At 50.6% G+C, this 7,261-nt stretch overlaps 3 pseudogenes; all 3 read left to right on the top strand.

Moving 5' to 3' along the window:
• Positions 1 to 226: 226 nt before the first annotated feature.
• LOC147037822 (5S ribosomal RNA) lies at positions 227 to 343 on the top strand (annotated as a pseudogene).
• A 1,851-nt stretch (positions 344 to 2,194) lies between these two features.
• LOC147037821 (5S ribosomal RNA) lies at positions 2,195 to 2,313 on the top strand (annotated as a pseudogene).
• Positions 2,314 to 6,325: 4,012 nt separating this feature from the next.
• LOC147037820 (5S ribosomal RNA) lies at positions 6,326 to 6,434 on the top strand (annotated as a pseudogene).
• Positions 6,435 to 7,261: the final 827 nt, after the last annotated feature.

Genomic DNA, 7,261 nt, shown 5'->3' with positions numbered 1-7,261 from the left:
GGTGGAGTGTTTAGGGGGGGGGGGGCTAGGAACTCACTGGGGAGCCAAGGGGGCGCCAGCCTGCAAAACATGGATGGGAGATGTTCAGGGAATACCAGGTGCTGAAAGCCTTTTTTTTCCCACATCAATTGTGAAAGGAAACTTTTACAACAGCCATCAAGTTGCTAGGCACAGGTTTTCAGGGGCGATTGTTTATATAAAATGCAAAACTTTGGTGACTTCGAAGGCTTACGGCCATACTACCCTGAGATCGCCCGATTGTCCGATCTCGGAAGCTTAGCAAGGTCGGGCCTGGTTAGTACTTGGATGGAAGACCGCCCGGGAATACCAGGTGCTGTAAGCTTTTATTTTATTTTTTTCAATTCAATCGTTCAAGCAATCTTTTACAACACCCATCACGTATGGCATTCGGAAACTTCAGCCCTAGTTTTAACTCCGACATTGAAACTGTAACCCGAGTTTGAAATGTAAATTGTGTGGTGTCATCCATACCGTTGTAGTTCACGATTCGTACCACTAGAGGGGAGACTATGTACAGTAAATAAAGAGCCTGGCTCCCTGTGAACTCAAAGCAGCAGTCAAATGTCTTGAAAAGGGGAAAAACACTTCCAATGTAGTGTTTTTCCCCTTTTCAAGACATTTACTTTGATACGGCAAAATGCAGGTCGCAACGGCAAATCCGTGCTACCACACAAAAAGCTGTCAATAACGTTTCATGATAGCCATGTTTCCGTGAAACACCAAAAGTCTTGGAAGAAAGCCTTTTTCTTACCTGGTTGTTACATGGATGGGAGACGTTCAGGGAATACCAGTGCTGAAAGCCTTTTTTTTCCCACGTCAATTGTGAAAGGAAACTTTTACAACAGGCATCAAGTACCATCGTTGCTTGGCACGGGTTTTCAGGGCCGATTGTGTCTATAAAATGTAAAACTCTGGAGCCTCTGATGGCTTGCGGCCATACTACCCTGAGAACGCCTGATCTCGTCCGATTTCGGAAGCTTAGCAAGGTCGGGCCCGGTTAGTACTTGCATGTACTACCACTAGAGGCGAGACTATGTACAGTAAATAAAGAGCCTGGCTCCCTGTGAACTCAAAGCAGCAGTCTTTATTTGTAAAATAACCCAACATTACATACACATTGCCCTTCCATGTAGTGTTTTTACCCTTTTCATGACATTTACTTTGATACAGCAAAATGCAGGTCGCAACGGCAAATTCGTGCTATCACACAAAAAGCTGTCAATAACGTTTCATGATAGCCATGTTCACGTGAAACACCAAAAGTCTTGGAAGAAAGCCTTTTTCGGACCTGGTTGTTACATGGATGGGAGATGTTCAGGGAATACCAGTGCTGAAAGCCTTTTTTTTCCCACGTCAATTGTGAAAGGAAACATTTACAACAGCCATCAAGTTGCTTGGCACGGGTTTTCAGGGGCATTTGTTTCTATAAAATGCAAAACTTTGGAAACTTTGTCGGATTACGGCCATACTACCCTGAAAACGCCTGATCTCGGAAACTTAGCACGGTCGGGCCTGGTTAGTACTCGGATGACAGACCGCCTGGGAATACCAGGTGCTGTAAGCTAATATTTATTTATTTATGTATTTATTTTTTCAATTCAATCGTTCAAGCAATCTTTTGCAACACCCATCACGTATGGCATTCGGAAACTTCAGCCCTAGTTTTAACTCCGACATTGAAACTATAACCCGAGTTTGAAACGTAAATTGTGTGGTGTCATCCATAGCGTTGCAGTTCACGTTTCTTACCGCTAGAGGGTAGACTATGTACAGTAAATAAACAGCCTGGCTTCCGGTGAACTTAAAGCAGCAGTCAAATGTCTTGAAATGGGAAAAACACTTCCAATATAGTGTTTTTCCCTTTTTCAAGACATTTACTTTGATACGGCAAAATGCAGGTCGCAACGGCAAATTCGTGCTACCACACAAAAAGCTGTCAATAACTTTTCATGATAGCCATGTTTCCATGAAACACCAAAAGTCATGGAAGAAAGCCTTTTTCGGACCTGGTTGTGACATGGATGGGAGACGTTCAGGGAATACCAGGTGCTGAAAGCCTTTTTTTTCCACGTCAATTGTGAAAGGAAACTTTTACAACAGCCATCAAGTTGCTTGGCACGAGTTTTCAGGGGCGATTGTGTCTATAAAATGCAAAACTCTGGATATTCTGACAGCTTACGGCCATACTACCCTGAGAATCCCCGATCTCGTCAGATCTCGGAACCTTAGCAGGGTCGGGCCTGGTTAGTACTTAGATGGGAGTCCGCCTGGGAATACCAGGTGCTGTAAGCTTTTATTTATTTATTTATTTTCACCCTCCTTGAGTCGTCACCTTATCGTGGTGGAGGGATTTGCGTGCCCCTATGATCCTAGGAGCCATGTTGTCTGGGGCTTCATGCCCCTGGTAGGGTAACCATGGCAGAAGGGTCCTAGGTGAGGGGCCAGACAAAGCACGGCTCAGAAGACCCCTTATGATGAAAAAAATATATGGATGTCGTTTTCCCTCGCCCGGACGCGGGTCACCGGGGCACCTCTCTGGAGCCAGGCCTGGAGGTGGGGCTCGAAGGCGAGCGCCTGGTGGCCGGGGCTTCGCTCATGGGGTCCGGTCGGGCATAGCCCGAAAAGAAAACATGGGTTCCCCTTCCAATGGGCTCACCACCTATAGGACGGGCCAAAGGGGTCGGGTGCATAGTGAGCTGGGCGGCGGCCAAAGGCGGGGACCTTGGCGGTCCGATCCCCGGCTGCAGAGGCTGGCTCTAGGGACATGGAATGTCACCTCTCTGGCTGGAAAGGAGCCCAAGCTGGTGTGTGAGGCAGAAAGGTTCCGACTAGACATAGTCGGACTTGCCTCCACACATAGTTTGGGCTCTGGTACAAGCCCTATCGAGAGGGGCTGGACTCTCTTCCACTCTGGAGTTGCCCACGGTGAGATGCGTCGAGCAGCTGTCGGCATACTTATTGCCCCCCGGCTGGGCGCCTGCACATTGGGGTTCACCCCGGTGAGCGAGAGGGTAGCCTCCCTCCGCCTTCGGGTGGGGGGACGGGTCCTGTTGTTTGTGTCTATGCACCGAACGGCAGCTCAAAGTACCCACCCTTCTTAGAGTCCCTGGAGGAAGTGCTGGAGAGCGCTCCTTCTGGGGACTCCATCGTTCTACTGGGTGACTTCAATGCTCACGTGGGCAATGACAGTGAGACCTGGAAGGGCATGATTGGGAGGAACGGCCCCCCCGATCTGAACCAGAGCGGTGTTCTATTATTGGACTTTTGTGCTCGACACGGATTTTCTATAATGAACACCATGTTCAGGCATAAGGGTGTCCATGTGTGCACTTGGCACCAGGACACCCTAGGCCGCAGTTCGTTGATCGACCTTGTAGTCGTGTCATCGGATTTGCGGCCGCATGTTTTGGACACTCGGGTGAAGAGAGGGGCGGAGCTGTCAACTGATCACCACCTGGTGGTGGGTTGGCTCCGATGGCGGGGGAAGATGCCGGTCCGACCTGGCAGACCCAAACGCTCTGTGAGGGTCTGCTGGGAACGTCTGGCAGAATCCCCTGTCAGGAAGAGCTTCAACTCCCACCTCCGGCAGAGCTTTTCCCACGGGGAGGCGGGGGACATTGAGTCCGAGTGGACCTTGTTCCGCGCCTCCATTGTTGAGGCAGCCGACCGGAGCTGTGGCCGTTAAGGTTGTTGGTGCCTGTTGTGGCGGCAATCCCCGAACCCGCTGGTGGACACCGGCGGTAAGGGATGCCGTCAAGCTGAAGAAGGAGTCCTATAGGGCCTTTTGGCCTGCGGGACTCTGGAGACAGCTGACAGGTACCGGATGGCCAAGCGGAACGCGGCTTCGGCGGTTGCTGAGGCAAAAACTCGGGCGTGTGAGGAGTTTGGCGAGACCATGGAGAATGACTTCCGGACGGCTTCGAGGAAATTCTGGTCCACCATCCGGCGTCTCAGGAGGGGGAAGCAGTGCACGGTCAACACTGTTTACAGTGGAGATGGTGTGCTGCTGACCTCGACTCGGGATGTCGTGAGTCGGTGACGAAGACCTCCTCAATTCGACCGACACGCCTTCCATTGTGGAAGCAGGGCCTGAGGACTCTGAGGCGGACTCTCCAATCTCGGAGGTCGAAGTCACTGAGGTAGTTAAAAAACTCCTTGGTGGCAAGGCCCCGGGGGTGGATGAGATCCGCCCGGAGTTCTTAAAGGCTCTGGATGTTGTGGGGCTGTCATGGCTGACACGCCTCTACAGCATTGCGTGGACATCGGGGACGGTGCCTCTGGATTGGCAGACTGGGGTGGTGGTTCCCCTCTTTAAGAAGGGGGACCGGAGGGTGTGTTCCAATTACAGGGGAATCACACTCCTCAGCCTCCCTGGTAAGGTCTATTCAGGGGTGCTGGAGAGGAGGATCCGTCGGGAGGTCGAATCTCGGATTCAGGAGGAGCAGTGTGGCTTTCCTCCTGGCCGTGGAACAGTGGACCAGCTCTACACCCTCGGCAGGATCCTCGAGGGTGCATGGGAGTTCGCCCAACCAGTCCACATGTGTTTTGTGGACTTGGAGAAGGCGTTCGACCGTGTCCCTCGGGAGGTTCTCTGGAGGGTGCTTCGGGAGTACGGGGTGCCGAGCCAACTGATAAGGGCGGTTCGGTCCCTGTATCACCGATGCCAGAGTTTGGTCCACATTTCCGACAGTAAGTCGGATTCGTTCCCAGTGAGGGTTGGACTCCGCCAAGGCTGCGCTTTGTCACCGATTCTGTTCATAATTTTTATGGACAGAATTTCTAGGCGCAGCCGAGGCGTTGAGGGCGTCCGGTTTGGGGACCTCAGCATTGCGTCACTGCTTTTTGCAGATGACGTGGTGCTGTTGGCTTCTTCAGTCCGTGATCTCCAGCTCTCACTGGAGCGGTTCGCAGCCGAGTGTGAAGCGGTCGGGATGAGGGTCAGCACCTCCAAATCCGAGTCCATGGTCGGTCGGGGTGAGGGTCAGCACCTCCAAATCCAAGTCCATGGTCCTCGGTCGGAAAAGGGTGGAATGCCCTCTCCGGATCGGGGATGAGAGCCTGCCCCAAGTGGAGGAGTTCAAGTATCTTGGGGTCTTGTTCACGAGTGAGGGCAGGATGGAGCGCGAGATCGACAGGCGGATCGGTGCAGCGTCGGCAGTAATGCGGACTCTGTACCGGTCCGTCGTGGTGAAGAGAGAGCTGAGCCAAATGGCAAAGCTCTCGATTTACCGGTCGAGCTACGCTCCTACCCTCACCTATGGTCACGAGCTATGGGTCGTGACCGAAAGAACAAGATCCAGGATACAAGCGGCTGAAATGAGTTTCCTCCGCAGAGTGTCCGGGCTCTCCCTTAGAGATAGGGTGAGAAGCTCAGTCATCCGGGAGAGACTCGGAGTAGAGCCGCTGCTCCTCCACGTTGAGAGGAGCCAGTTGAGGTGGCTCGGGCATCTCATTAGGATGCCTCCTGAACGCCTCCCTGGGGAGGTGTTCCGGGCATGTCCCACCGGTAGGAGACCCCGGGGACGACCCAGGACGCGCTGGAGAGACTACGTCCCTCGGCTGGCCTGGGAACGCCTTGGAATCCCCCGGGATGAGCTGGAGGAAGTGGCTGGGGAGAGGGAGGTCTAGGAGTCCCTCCTAAAGCTGCTGCCCCCGCGACCCGACCCCGGATAAGCGGAAGAAGATGAAGGTGAAGGTTCATTTATTTTCAATTCAATCGTTCAAGCAATTTTTTTACAACACCCATCACGTATGGCATTCGGAAACTTCAGCCCTAGTTTTAACTCCGACATTGAAACTATAACCCGAGTTTGAAACGTAAATTGTGTAGTGTCATACATACCGTTGTAGTTCACGTTTCTTACCGCTAGAGGGGAGACTATGTACAGTAAATAAAGAGCCTGGCTCCCTGTGAACTCAAAGCAGCAGTCTTTATTTGTAAAATAACCCAACATTACATACATATTGCGCTTCCATGTAGTGTTTTTATCCTTTTCATGACATTTACTTTGATACAGCGAAATGCAGGTCGCAACGGCAAATTCGTGCTACCACACAAAAAGCTGTCAATAACGTTTCACGATAGCCATGTTTCCGTGAAACACCAAAAGTCTTGGAAGAAAGCCTTTTTCGGATCTGGTTGTGACATGGATAGGAGACGTTCAGGGAATACCAGGTGCTAAAAGCCTTTTTTTTTCCCACGTCAATTGTGAAAGGAAACTTTTACAACAGCCATCAAGTTGCTTGGCACGGGTTTTCAGGGGCAATTGTGTCTATAAAATGCAAAACTCTGGGAACTCTGATGGCTTACGGCCATACTACCCTGAGAACACGCGATCTCGGAAGCTTAGCAAGGTCAGGCCAGGTTTGTACTTGGATGGGAGACCGCCTGGGAATACCAGGTGCTGTAAGCTTTTATTTTATTGTATTTTTTTCAATTCAATCGTTCAAGCAATCTTTTACAACACCCATCACGTATGGCATTGGGAAACTTCAGCCCTAGTTTTAACTCCGACATTGAAACTATAACCCGAGTTTTAAACGTAAATTGTGTGGTGTCATCCATAGCGTTGCAGTTCACGTTTCTTACCGCTAGAGGGGAGACTATGTACAGCAGTGGTTCCCAAAGTGGGCGGTACCGGTGGGAAGATCTGGGGGGGCGGTGAGGAAGAAGGGGGCGGTAGGGGGGCGGCAGTCTGAAGTCGAAGTCAGAAGTTCGAGTGGTAGATTTGAGGACATTTTATTGCTTGAAATACCAGACTGGGTGATCAATCCATTCCTAAATGTCGTCGGTGAAGAAACTGGAGTGGCAGAGGAAGAACTGATTTCAATTCAAAATGACATTGAGCTAAGGCCAAAGTTCAAAAAGTCATATCAAGATTTTTGGTTCCAAAAAAAAATCTCTGACTGCTATCAAGTGCTGTGGAACAAGGTCAAGATGTACTTTATTGCCTTCCCAACATCATATTTAGTAGAACGGGGCTTCAGTGCAGTCGCCTTGCTTCTTTCCAAGCAAAGAAACCGACTGAAAATTACTGACCGCGGGGATCTACGACTTCTTCTTAGTGAGTTCCAGCCTGATGTTGAGAAGCTTGTGTCCCTGCACCAAGCACATCCATCCCATTAATATTAAGTGTGAGACAAAAATGTTACTGGTGGAGTGTTTAGGTCTTTACCATTCTATGTTGCTGAAACAGTTAAAACAGTTAAAAAATGAATTGGTTTGCTAAATTGGGTTTTA

Source organism: Syngnathus leptorhynchus, unplaced genomic scaffold, assembly GCF_054491065.1.
Source record: "Syngnathus leptorhynchus isolate UIUO unplaced genomic scaffold, UIUO_Slep HiC_scaffold_117, whole genome shotgun sequence".
NCBI classification, from domain to species: Eukaryota; Metazoa; Chordata; class Actinopteri; order Syngnathiformes; family Syngnathidae; genus Syngnathus; species Syngnathus leptorhynchus.
This window is presented reverse-complemented; position numbering and strand designations above follow the sequence as displayed.